Genomic DNA, 14109 nt, shown 5'->3' on the forward strand with positions numbered 1-14109 from the left:
ATGTGAGAAAATATGTGCTAATGACATTATCTAATAAAGGAGTTTCATTCACAATATGTAAAGAAATCTTATATTTTATTATATAAAGACAAAAACAATTTAAAATTTGGGTTTTAATTATTTAAAAAGTAATTTTAATAGTTATTTTTCAAAAGAATATATTTAATGACTGATCAGCACCTGAAAAGATGCTCAATATTATTGGTCATTAGAAAAATTCAAATCAAAACCATGTGCACTACCACTTCACAACCACAAGAATGGCTATAATTTTTAGGAAAAAAAATGTTACAAATGTTTGCAAGGTGTGCAAAAATTAGAACTCATACATTGCTGATTGGACAGTAAAATGCTACCTCACTTTTTAAATGCCTTTACAGTTCCTCAAATGTTAAACACAGAGTTATCATATGACTCATTAAATTCAGTCCTAGTTATGTATCAAAAAAATGAAAACATATACCCACAGAAGTCCTTTATTTGTATGTCCATAGAAACATCATTCAAAACAGCCAAATTTGGAAGCAATCCAAATGTCCATAAGTTGATAGATAAATAAATACAATGACCTATCATTTGGCAATAAAAATGAATAGTATACTGAAAACTACTACAAAATGGATAAAACTAGAAAATATGGTAACATAAGGCAGTCACATTATGTAAATCTGTTTATATGAAATGCGGAGAACAGGCAAATGTATACATACAGAAAGGAGATGAGCTGTTACCTAGATCTAAAGTATGGAAAGACAGAAGGAAAATAAATGATTGTTAAGGGTCATGGGTTTCCTCATGGGGTCATGGGGTAATGGAAGTATTCTAAATTTCAACTATAATGATGGTTTAACAACTCTTTGTGTTAAAATCATTGCATTAAACATTATAAATGGATAAATTTTATGAAACGTGGACTATAACTGAATAAAAATGTCAAAATTAAAAAGTAGCCAATTTTTAAACAAAGAATGTCCGAGATACCTCCTCTTTAATTTTTGTAAGAAGAATTTAGTTGTAATAAATATTTGTCCCAAATTATCATAAAGAAGAATCCTAGTATCATAAAGAAGTATTCAGAAGGAAGTATACATGGGTTGATGGACAGATAGGACAGACAAACTAATATAAATTTGATTAAACAAGTATACTAAAATGTTATTGGCAGAATTTAGTTAGTAGATATACTAGTGTTCAGCATAAAATTTTTTCAACCTTGTCATATTTTTGAAGTTTTTATAATAAAAATCATTTCTAGAAAGATACTAACAAGCATTTAAGAGTAGGTTTCCTTACTGGTCCTGTTTACTTTCCTTAACATATGAAAAGTAAACACAATATTACTTGGGGAGGTTACTTTATAAACTTGTTTTATAAACTTAGGTAAGTTATTTTATTTTTGAGTTGGATGACCATACTTTTCAGTTTGTTCAGGACATTCCTATTTATTACTAGAGGTCCAGTGTATTTATGAATAGTGCCATATTTTATTCTTATTTTAAGCATCTAAATTGACAATTTATAAAGCAGGAGTTTCGAATTGCATGGATGGTAAACCATCTAGTCTTAACATTAATGTTTACAAATAACTGGCATTATCTATAATTTCAAACACTGAATACAATCTATTGTCTACATTGAATTAAAATTCTACTTTGAATTAAAATCTATTATCCAGTTTGAATTAAAAGTTTGTATAGTATTTTTCTTTTAATTAAATAAATCAAAATTTAATTAAGATAATAATTAAGATATAATATTTTGAAATACTGATATATTTAATTTTGTATTGAGTTAGTATTCATTTATTAAAGTAGTGTAAGTAAAACAGTATGAAATCATGCGTGGTTATAAGACACATGCTTCAGTTGCAATGAATAAATGAAAGATATGTGGTTCTATGACACACTTGATTAATACAAATAATTGTTAAATATACACATCATATTGAATTGAATCTCCCAAAACAGGTATGTGGAAATCCTGACCCTGACTGACACCTGTGAAAGTGACCTTATTTAGAAACAGGGTCATTGCAAATGCAATTGGTTAAGATGAGGTCATACCAGATTAGTTTGGGCCCTAAATGAAATATGACTTGTGTTCTTATAAGAAGAGGAGAGACCCAGAGATACACAGGAGCTAACACCATCTGAAGACAGAGGTAGAAATTGGAGTGATGTGTCTACAACCCGAGAATACCAAAGATTGCCAGCAACCATCAGAGAGGTTTCAAACAGATACTCCCTTCAGAACTCAGGAGATTCAACCTTGGCAGCATCTTGATTTCAGACATCTAGCCTCCAGATCTATTGTTTTAAGCCACCAAACTTGTGTTAATTTGTTACAGTGGTCCTAAGAAACTAAACACAAACAAAAAATGCGTATATAAATATACATGTGTGTGATCATATATGGTGTTCTATGTCATTGCATGTGTACAATTATGTATGTGTATACACACAATTTAAAAATATTTAACTCATTTGAATTTCCAATCAAGAATGAAAGAAAACTTATCTATGCATAGCAACATATGTATCAATTCAAACTTATGATCCTTCAAACACACAAACCGTGACATAATTTTTGATTCTAACAGGAAATTGGATAAAATTATTTTCTTTAAAGCATGTTTACATTAATATATAGTAAATGTATTGAATAGAAAGAATATATGTAATTTAGACAAAAACTGAAGTTTCAAGAAAATGATTTTCAAAGCTCATTATTACATCTGAAACCTTAATACATTTTAGCATACTATATAATAGTTGCACCACTTTCAATTTGAAAGGTGTTGAAGAAAGATGCAACCAGAAAAGAACAAAAGAGTAAACACCAATATATGGATATTTACAATTTTGATATTATTCATCTAAATTTTATGAGTACAATGTTCAATTATCTGGTACAAAGACCCAAGAATTTTTGTTTCTTCATTTGTTTGTCTTGTTCTTTTTTTTGTTTTCAGTTTATATACCACATATCAGTGAAATTGTACACCTGAAATCTGTAACTTTACTAACAATTTTCAACCCAATAAACTTTAATTTAAAAAAGTCAACATAAAAAAAGACCCAAGAATTATTTATTCAGTGATTGATTACATAATGAAATATATTCAAATCAAATATATCTATACTAAAATTATTAATCGTTATTAAGTCCATAAAAAACAAAATGTTATCTTACTGCTCAGTTTTGTGAATATTATTTTATATAAATCATGTTCCTTAGATTTATAGAAAAAAAAGTTTAAAGCCAACCTAACTTTAAAACTACTGAAATTCAGAGTTGTTTTTTGCTTTTATACACCCCCAACCTATTTTTTTTACTATTTGAAAAACTACCTGTTGTTTCAAACTAATGTTGATAAAACACATTTGCAATAAGTATTTTCCATTGTATTGAAAATTAATGACTTTTTGTTTTCAGAGAATATTTTATAATATGTGTCGGTTATAGAATGCTAAATAACTGATAAATTGGATTATCTCATTTTTAAGCAAGGTCAAATTTCTTAGTATAATTCTGTCATGTCTTATACATATCTTATATAATTTTTTATACATTAACACACTCAAATACACACTGTAGATAGTATGTTCCTATACAAATGTGTGTATATGTGTGTTTGAGTACATATGTATGTCAGTGTGTGACATGTGCATGTGTGTGTATAATGTCTAGATAAATGTGTTTATTTTTCAGTGGATACATTCATTTCAAGACATTGGCTATTGATAACTACTAAAATATCTTTAGACCATTTTTAACAAACGGCTTTTCAATTTTTAGTAATTTATTCTCCAAATACATATTTTCTAAGTATATTATCAAAAGTAGAAAGTAGACAAACTAGTCAAAAAGATGCAAATCTATAGGTATCATGTCAAAACCAATCATGAGCATACTGTGACTGGTGTTAAGTGATACACCAGACCAGCTTCAAAAAATGATTATCAAACTGTGTGAAGATAACTGAAACCAGTAACAGAGTAAACACTGTGTTAGGATAATAGGGTGCTGACAGGGCGGACGCCTTCCAGCTGAATCATTTTTCCATTCCTGGAAGATTTTGAAATGGAGAATTAAGTATTATGTACCTCAGGGTTACTCAGTCAGAATGTATTTCTGCAGGTGAGCTTGCTGATATGACACAGAAATGCACAGCGATAAGACTTACAGTCTCAGCGCTTGCAGGTGTGAGGCCTGCACATTGAGCAGACCAGGTCAATGACACATCCTCAGTTTTCTCTAGACAACAGCAAATAGCAAACACCATGTAGCTGTAGAACAATACTTGATGGGAAAATAAGCCAAGCGTTATACCATGGTACCTTATGACACGACTAAGAAATGAATCCCTTACAGGAACTGTGGAGAAATTCATAAATATGTAAAACAGTTAAGTCTTCAGAAAGTACATTACTTGTAGGATTAGATTTATAAATGGGCAGGTTACAGCTTTCTTATGTATAAGAGCTATGTGATTGAAAATAAGACTTTTAATAAATAGCACACACATAAGGCAAGTGACAAATTAGGAGATATGTAATCTAGGAATTGGTGTTTAGCCAGTGTACAAATAACACGGTTATTATCAGTTTATTCACGTCTAAAAAGTTAAGAATTTGTATTTTTTTTTTCAATTAAACTGTACATGCAAAGAAATTCCTACTTATCCACGTTTGGTTATTTACTGGGAGGAAATTTTATGTTGAATTTTTAATCCTAGGCTAACTTCCTGTAGTTTCCAGTACACAAAAAACATCCTTGCTCTAGTGCACAATACAAGTATTCCCAGACAAGGCAGACAATTCTAGCTTTAATTCAAGCAAAATATATATTAGATTATTTATTCTACTGCTTCAAATTGCATATTCCAAAGTGAAATGTAAGTGGTTTTAAATAATTTGTTTTAAATAATTTGTTAAATAAATGCCCCGAAATCCAGGCACAAAGAAAGATTTAACCATACCAAAGAACATAATTACCTTTTACTATGCAATTCTGAAAATGAACTCTCTTGAGCTATTAAAAAAAAAATGCATGTGTAAATGCTTTATCTATTCAACTATGTTATATTCATCAAGTTGGGCCTAGTACTTGCAGTAGGTATTATAGTGCTTTGAAGATAACAAGTACTCTAAAAGTGGCAACTGAAGTATTCAAGTTAACCACACAGAAGGGCCTTAGATAAAATTGCCAAAATGGTCAACAGTTTATATAAATGAACGTAATGTGATGCAGCTGTGCTGTATTGTGCAGAAGTGTTGATACAGCTGATATTAATTACATACAAATGCCAAAGGATTCTGTACAGATTTCGTTATACTAACCCAAATGAATAAGCACATATGGTTTATTTTTTGAAAAGATAGGTCTATGAATGTACTGTGTAATTAGAAAAGTTATGAATGATTCTGAAATTTTTGGCAACTTACTAATATTTTTTCCCAATAACAACAAAAAAGGGATTTGAAATTATTAATTTTCTCATATTAAAATGTCTAGAAAAAGATAAATTATAAAATTCTGAGATATAAAAAATAATTTAGCAGGCATGCATGTCCTAAACAAAGATTAAAGTCAATTTATTATTAAAGTATTGAAATTACAAATATCAATGGAAGTAATACAAACAGGCAAACAATAAAAGATGAAGAGAATGTGCTCAAATAATTTGAATATTAAGAAACTGTGGTGAACATCGACATCTAAAACTAAAATAGTGTAATAAAATAATTAGACGTGAAATTTTTAAACTTCTTGAGAAGTAATACATAAATGTATGTGACAGAATCTGTTCACATCTCAATCAAGCCTCCTCTGATGCTTCCCCTTCTTTTGGTCTCCTGTCCATCCCAACAAATAACTGAACTGCACTTTTCTACTTCCTCGCAACTAGAAGGGGCCATGTGACTAGTTCTGGCCAATAGACTACAAGAGTTATGGTAATGGTAGAGTGATGGTAGATATGAGCTTCTGTTGCAAAATAGTTAACTTATAATTTAATACTCTCAAGCAGGTTCCTCACCTTCTTTGGTAATAAAAGGCCAGCTCTTCTGAAGTTTCACCTACATGATGATAGGTCCCCCTCAGACTGTGTCTCAAAGAGACTATATGGAGCAAAATTATCTACCAAACCATGCTAGATTCATAAAATTAGTGACTACTAAAATTTTGTTGTATTTAACAACTAAGATTTGGAGTTAATGGTTACCACAAAATAACCTAGCCTAACTAGATTAATCCATATGTATTAAAAACTGCGATAGGTTTAATCCACCTTTAGGTAAAACCTATGCTCAGACATACTCGTATATTCCTCAACTATTGAACAAATTTTTAAAATAATAAAAAAAGAGTCTAGCACTATTTAATAGTGCACTCACATCCTATATAAGAGTATGTTGAAACAGCACCATGTAAAATAATAAAAGGGTCTCCAACTAGATCATATAATTAGGTATTCAAAACAACTAAAATATAAATTCAGGAGAGAAATGCACACATACACCATTTTTAAAAATTATTACATAATGTGTTTCTATCCTGGCTGCTAATGTAAAAAAATTAAAATAATTAAGAAAAGAAGAAATAACAATTTAAGAGCTCTTTTATAAGCATTTATACCTAAGTAATATAAATATAAATGTGTGTGTATTTGTGCATATGTGTGTATATTTGTGTACATATACATGTGTGCACATATGTGTGTATATACATGTATATATATGTATGTATATATATATGTATATATATACATACATCTGCTACAAGCTAAAAAATAATACCTTGAAGAATTTGTACAAGGAGAGAGAAATTAGTTAGAAGAAGAAACAAACACGAAGGTCATTTCTTCATGCACGTGTTTAGTGATTGATAGCTTGCTTTTGAAGAGTTTTCCTGCAAATCAAGAAAAATGGCTATAAAAAAATCACAAGACTGCAATAAATTATAGTTAGAATGTAAGGAAAAACTATGTAGTCTGGCTCACAAAATTATTCATTTGAAAGGAAACCTGAATATAGAAAGTTAGAAATACCCATAGTACTAATGTAGTTTATTGGTGTCCTTGAACAGATATAAGTAGGAAATGGGGAAGGAGAAGTGACCTATTTACATAAAATCCCCCTGTTGCACATCATAAAATCTCTTAAAATATTTGGGAAGTTAGGGACACAAATGTATTTCGCAAGTGCATATTATCAAGAGGCTCTCTCCATGGTCTTCTGAGGAGACCTAATAAGGATATTGCTCTTGTGCACTAAAGTTCAGGTTCTAGCAATTGTTTTCTATGTGTTACCCTTTTAAATATCAATTGTGAAATTAGTGTTTTTAAGAAAACATAGAACTGTCTTATGTGTGTCATTCTAAATATATTTAAAAATTTAAAATAATTTTGAAAGATTGAAAATGTTTAGTAAATAATAAAGATGCATAGTTAATCGAAGCCAAGTTTATTTAGGTACTATGACATCATGGCTCAGAAATCTCTAGGTCCCAGAATCCATTACTTTTAATGGAACAAATTCATACCCAAAGTGGCTGTTCGTATTTTTTCCTGTGAGAATGTGAGCTTATCTCTATGGGAATGCTTATAAGTAATCTCTCTGACTGGTTGGGGAAAATACCATATATAAACATTTCATGACATGTTATTTTATCTTATCCACTTTTCAGTTTTAATCCATTTGTGTGAGATATGGAAGACTTCAATAAATTACTGGAATCACAGCAGGAAATGGTCACAGACCAACTATTTTCCAAGCCACCCATAAATAACAACAGCAAAGAACAAATTACCTCAGATGAGTAGGGCTATATTTATTAAAACATTTCCTTTTTGAAAAAAAATAAAGGATTTGCTCTACTACATACATATGTGTTTGTGTAAAGAATAAAGCTAAGTATTATCAACAAGGTAAGTAATAACAAGCATTGGAGAGATTGTGGCGAAAAAAGAACCTTAATATGTACACTGCTGGTGGGAATGTAAATCGGTATGCCACTATGAAAATCAGTATGTAAATTCCTCAAAAAATTAAGAAAAGAATTACCATATGACCTATACATTCTTTTTTACGGGTATCTACCCAGAAAATTTGAAAACATTTATCCATAAAGATATATCATCCCTATGTTCCTTGCAGCATTATTTTTGGTGGCCAAGACTAGAAAACAACCAAATTGTCCTTCCACAGATGATTGCAAAAAAAAGATGCGGTACTTATATACAGTGTTCTTACTCAGCCATAAGAAAAGATTAAATACTTCCTTTTGCAACAACATGGATGGACCTTGAGATTGTTATGCAAAGCGAAGTAAGTCAAACAATAAAAGTCGAGAACTATATGATTTTACTCATATGTGGGATATAAAACTGAAAGCAACAAATGAACAATACAATAAATAAACAAAAACTAATAGACACAAACAACAATTTAGTAGTTACCAGAGGGAAAGTGGGCAGGGAGGGTGTTAAAAAAAGGTAAAGGGTGTCAAATAAATAAATAAAAAAAATAACAGAAGGATATTTGACTTTGGGTGGTGAAGACACAACTCAAAATATGTTAGATGATGTATTATAGAATAGTACACTTGAAACCTATATAATTTTACTAACCAATGTCACCCCAATACATTTAATAAAAAAATTTTAAAAAATTTAAAAAGTAGTTGAGGTTAGAAGTCATCCACTGACTATGATCTGATCTTGGCTATTATTATTTCTTCTATTGATAATAACCATAAGTTGACAACAAAAAGTTATTCAAATTTGTTCTCACATTTTTAACTCTATGTAGGTGGAAAAAAAACTGGGCCTGGTCCTGTAATTCTACTTGAAGTTCAGGAGGATCAGTGAGAATGGGTTAGCTTTTCTATTTTCCCAGCCAGCTTTTCTTTGCCCAATTTGTTTCAGCTATTTGGGAAAATCAGTACATTACTTACATTTTTCAGAGATACACATGCTGTTAAGCACATCCAACAGGAATGGACAGAACTACCAAACATAAATGAGAATTACTGTTGAGCAATCAGTCAAAATTGATCCAAGTCCATTCCTGTATGCCTGCTTCCTACGCAAAGACACAATTCTTTTTAAATCATACTTTCATATAATAATAATATAATTGCAATTAAGGTGTTATTGAAATTCTGGACTGCTGTATATTAGAGACTACAAAAATGTGTTTAAACCCAGAAGAATGTTGCTGCCTCCAGAGAAACCCTCTCATTAGTGTCAGAGCATCTTTCCAATCCTGGCCAGAGTCTACTACTATCTATGTCTAAATACCTGATGCTAATTACTACTTATGTTCAGCCTGAGATGTTTAAAGTCACAATTTTTATTTTTTCTATGGTGCAAGTCGGTATATAAGAATACAGTTTCCAAATTGTATTTAAAATGTAGTCCTTTGGGTTTCAACATATTTTGAAAAACTTAGCTTTCTCTCAAAACATACTTTGTGGGCTGTGTTACACTAGTGGTAGCAAGAAAAAAAAAGAAAAGGGGTGGGGACTAAAGAAACAAACTTTAACATGTCAGACTTCAGCGGTAGTATACATAGCCTCATGCATACAATGACTGTTTCCATATGTGAAAATAATTTCATAGGTGGAACTAGAGCAAGGTATTAAATTTGAAATGGGGAGAAAATCAGTAAACTTTTGTCATAAGATTTTTGAAAAGCTTTATTGAGAATAGCCAATTATTCTTGTTGTTGAATAAAAAGCATTGGCAATCAGAATACATTTAGATCATAAACCTTGCATTATGTTGGCATATTGGTACTTTTAATATATGATTTCTCTACAAATCTTGTAGACCACAGAGTCTAGTCTTGTTACTTATGACAGTAGAAAATGCAGAAAAGCTTATGAACCTTGAACTATGCTAATGATAGCCATACTGTGTGATTACTCAGGTGTCTGCAACTTGTGGATGGACCAGGTTGATACCCTTTTTGATTACATGGTGGCTTACATGTAGCACTGTGTCACAACAGTAGCAATAGCAAGAAGAGAAAATATGGTAAAAAACAAAATTAGTTTTGAGTCCAACTATTTCTATCACCAACCTGACTCTGAAAAAATATAACACAGACTTTATTGGTTTGCAGTTCAAAAATTACAGGAGCAACAAATCTTGTATACTCCCCAAAGGTTTGCAATTTCTAATTGAATTTCTGGATCTGTTTCTATTTTAACAAAATTAGTATTATTACCAAACCACTGTTGATTAAGATGTAAGTATTTTATCATTTTATTCAACAGTTCTACTAATTCTTGTCACAGAAGATATTTAAGAGTTGTAGTTATGGGGAGCTTTCACAAGAGGTAGTGTGTGTGTGTGTGTGTGTGTGTGGGTGTGGGTGTGAAAGAAGTGTTTTTATTAGTTTCCTAAAAGTGCTGAATTTATCTGAGTACTAATTATGAATTAATGGTCTCTTTTGTTAATATGAACTATAGGCTTACTTTTCTAATCTATGTGCTTTGCATTTGAATATGTAAAGTTCCCTTTTGTATTAGGGCCCTCAAGATATAAAAATGCCTGAACAGATTTATAAGCCTGTAAAGAATGGGCTGAGAGAGCTAACACCACCTGTATTCACATATTTTAATTAACAGGACTGAGAAACAAGGTCATCTAGGTCAACATGAATTCAGTTGTTCTAGGAAATTAGTGCTGAGAAAGATAATGTGCAAAATAATAACTTTACTGCCTTTGAGAGGGAGGAATCCTCCAAGTTATATTAATATAGATCACACTGTTCATAAGAGTGAAGAGCTCTCTTACCGAACCACACTTTACTTATACCAATTCTCTTTAAGACTCTTGCCTCATAAGTCCAGCCCTCCTCAACTATTACGTTACAAACTTTGCCTGATCCCAATCCACTTTCGGCTTTAAATGACACTTTGAACTACTTGAGCTCAGACACAAACTCTCTATATATATCTTCTGGTGGGCTTCCCCTTCTGAGACACGAGTGGGCCTTTGTGCAGAAGGTGTTCTACTTATTGTCATAGCTTCCTTGATGAATAGGTTATTCCTCTAATCTTTTCAGGGAGTCAATCAATAGTCGACAGTATTTTTAACATTCTGAAAAAGAAATTACTGATTATTTTTTTTTCCATTTTGAAAACAATGATATGCAACAAGTGTTAGGAATCATTTGAACACTCAAACATAGAGCAAAAGGAGTTGTCTTCTAATGTTTCAAAAATTGTGTGCGTGGTGGGGGGCGTGGCCGTGTATCAGCTTTCTCTGCAAAAGGTTTCCTAAGGTACAGTTATATATAACTGAATATTTACTTAGAGTGTTAATTTCCTTTTAGGTTATATAAGTAGTGAGGGGTTCCAGATTTATAAAAACCCCAAATGTTCTTCTCTATCCTATTAAAAATAGATAGGATGCCACTGGAAATTTTATAAGTGGAGAAGATGATTTTCTTAGCACTGTATTTCTGCTTTATTACAATAAGTCCCCACAACTTTTACAGTGTATTTCCTCTGCCATGAATTTTTGTAATTAATATGGTTTCACTCAAAGTGTTCTTATCAGTCAATTTGTGTATTACCTTATTGGCATTAAAACATTTTCAATATCTGACAGTTCTTAAATATTAGTCACCAGTCATTCACTAACTTGCCTTCTTAAGACAACTGATATATACTATTTCCTCAATATATTGTATTTTGTCGTAATGTCAAGTGTTTCACATGCTGATATTGTACAACCTAATTGTTTAATTAATGAATAAACTAATTCCTGGAGAAACAAGATAAGCAAGGCAAGTTTCCACATTGCCAAGTCCTAGATTTTGGGGTATCATTTTCAGGATATGGCAGACAATACAGCAAAAAGGCTTTATAAATTCTTCTCATGAAATAAAATTTTAAGAAATTCATATCAAAGTTTGATAATCATAATAAAAAATCAAGCAAAATGCTAAATATTTTCATGTAAAATTTCCTGTAATACTCAGGAAGTTATACATTATGAACATATTTATTTTATAGAGGAAGGAACCAAAACTTCTGCAGGTTTAAAATTTTGCCAAAGCCACATCAGTAGTGGCAGAATTTGGATATGAACCCGGGATATTAACCCAAAGCTCATGCTGTTAAACACCACCAAAGCACACCAACTCAGAAGCAATAGAGGATGACTTTAAAACGATGTTGTTACACAGTATTTTAAAGCTTTGTTTTAATGATATTTCTAGCTTAACATATTTAGATTAATTTTACAAGTATACACTTAAAAAAATTAGGTCAAGTTCCTCTTTTCATTTCTGAAATAATAAAAGTATTAATAATGATAACATAAATTTTGGCCATTTTATTAAAGACTTACAAGGTTTGAATTTCTTTTATATCTTGAAACCATGATAAGCTTGAAACATATATTTTATATGTTTATTTATCATGCAACAAAAATGAAATAACTGGAGCTATTTATTTATTTTTATTAAATTTATTGGGGTGACATTTGTTAGTAAAATCATATAGATTTCAAGTGTACAATTCTATAATACCCCATCTATATATCACATTGTGTGTTCACTACCCAAAGTCAATTCTGCTATTTAAATATAGTATTCACACAAGCCATAATGATATTTATTTGTTTATTGAACTAATGTCCATTACTGACTATTCTCCCATGAATACTTTGAGGTACAAAAGAATTGCATTCCCTACTTACATAAAATGCATACATAGCAAGAGGATACAAAAATGAAAATATAAAACACAAATTAATATAAAATAATCTAGGGAGAGCAGATTTCACTAGACTACTCTAAATCTGAAATTATAAAAAAGGTATATTTATAAAACTATACAGATAAAAATTAAATTTCTTAGGGTTTGTTTAACACTATGGAAATCAACTAATTATAGAAAGCACAATTTGCAGTAAAATAAGTCCTTCCTTTCCTCCCCCAGTTTCGTGACATGTTTCTTTCTTGCTTTGTCTCTTTCTAGTGCTAATTCCCTGTATTCGCCAGAACCTACTATCTAGTGTAATATCTAAGCTGTGAGCCAAAATTATTCGCAGTGAAAATCAGAATCTTTTTCCTAGTTCTAGAAGAAAGTAAGTAAAACATGTATCAGAAGCATTGTTACCTCATGACCTGAACTGGGGGTAATAGAAAATCAAATAAAACAAAACAAATCTGAAATGACAGGAAACAATGCTAAGGGGATCCATATCTCTTGAAGCAACAAAAATACAGCTTGATTCCTCAGGAGGAAGAAGACAGTCTTAACTGACAAAAAGCATTTAAATATGGGATGCTTCATTTTAGACCAAATGTTATGCTATTTTTTTAATCTTATAATCAAAACATTGCTATTGTAGAAAAAGGATGCTGGAAAACAATTATCCACAGGTCTTTTGTGTTTTTCTACATCTTGAGAGCATAGAACTTACTGCCTTTTTTTTTTTTCCTGGACTGTCTTTGGGGAGAATGCTTATATAGCGAACTACCTTGGAATACAGTGATAGTGTTTTCCTCTAGAGCGATGAGCAGATTTCTCCATGCTTGTAAGATATAATTAGTGTCTCCCTCCTGAGAAGTAGCAAGCATACATACTGTCTATTATGAAAAATTTGGTTTTCTTAAATTCAGCGTTCCTCTCCTCAACGTATCCCACTGCATGTGCAAGTATCATCTGGCCCTTCTAATGTCACACTGTGGGAGTTGGGGCTCAGGGAACCTGGCTATTGTTAGTTTTTATCTGACCCAGGAGTTTTGTCTTCTGGCAGCATCCATGTAATTGTGGCAAGCACACTTGTTCGTTTTCAAGTAGACTCTTGAAATCTCAGTATCCATATAAAGAAACATGATGTATCTTTCTTTTTACAGGCTGAGAAAAGCATACAGGGCTTTCATGTGCTTTTGATTCAAATGAGAAACAGGGCATAGAAATATAACTCAGTGACATTTTTCTCAAGGGATAAAGAAAATAAATTTGAGTACTTTTCTCTGCCCTTTAAAAAACTTATTTTCACTTATTTCCTCTATCTATTTTTACATGCTTTGTGAGGATACAAATACGAAGAACCTAATGGTTCCCCTCAGAGGGCTG

The sequence above is a fragment of the Rhinolophus hipposideros genome, assembly GCF_964194185.1.
Source record: "Rhinolophus hipposideros genome assembly, chromosome: 4".
Lineage (NCBI taxonomy): Eukaryota > Metazoa > Chordata > Mammalia > Chiroptera > Rhinolophidae > Rhinolophus > Rhinolophus hipposideros.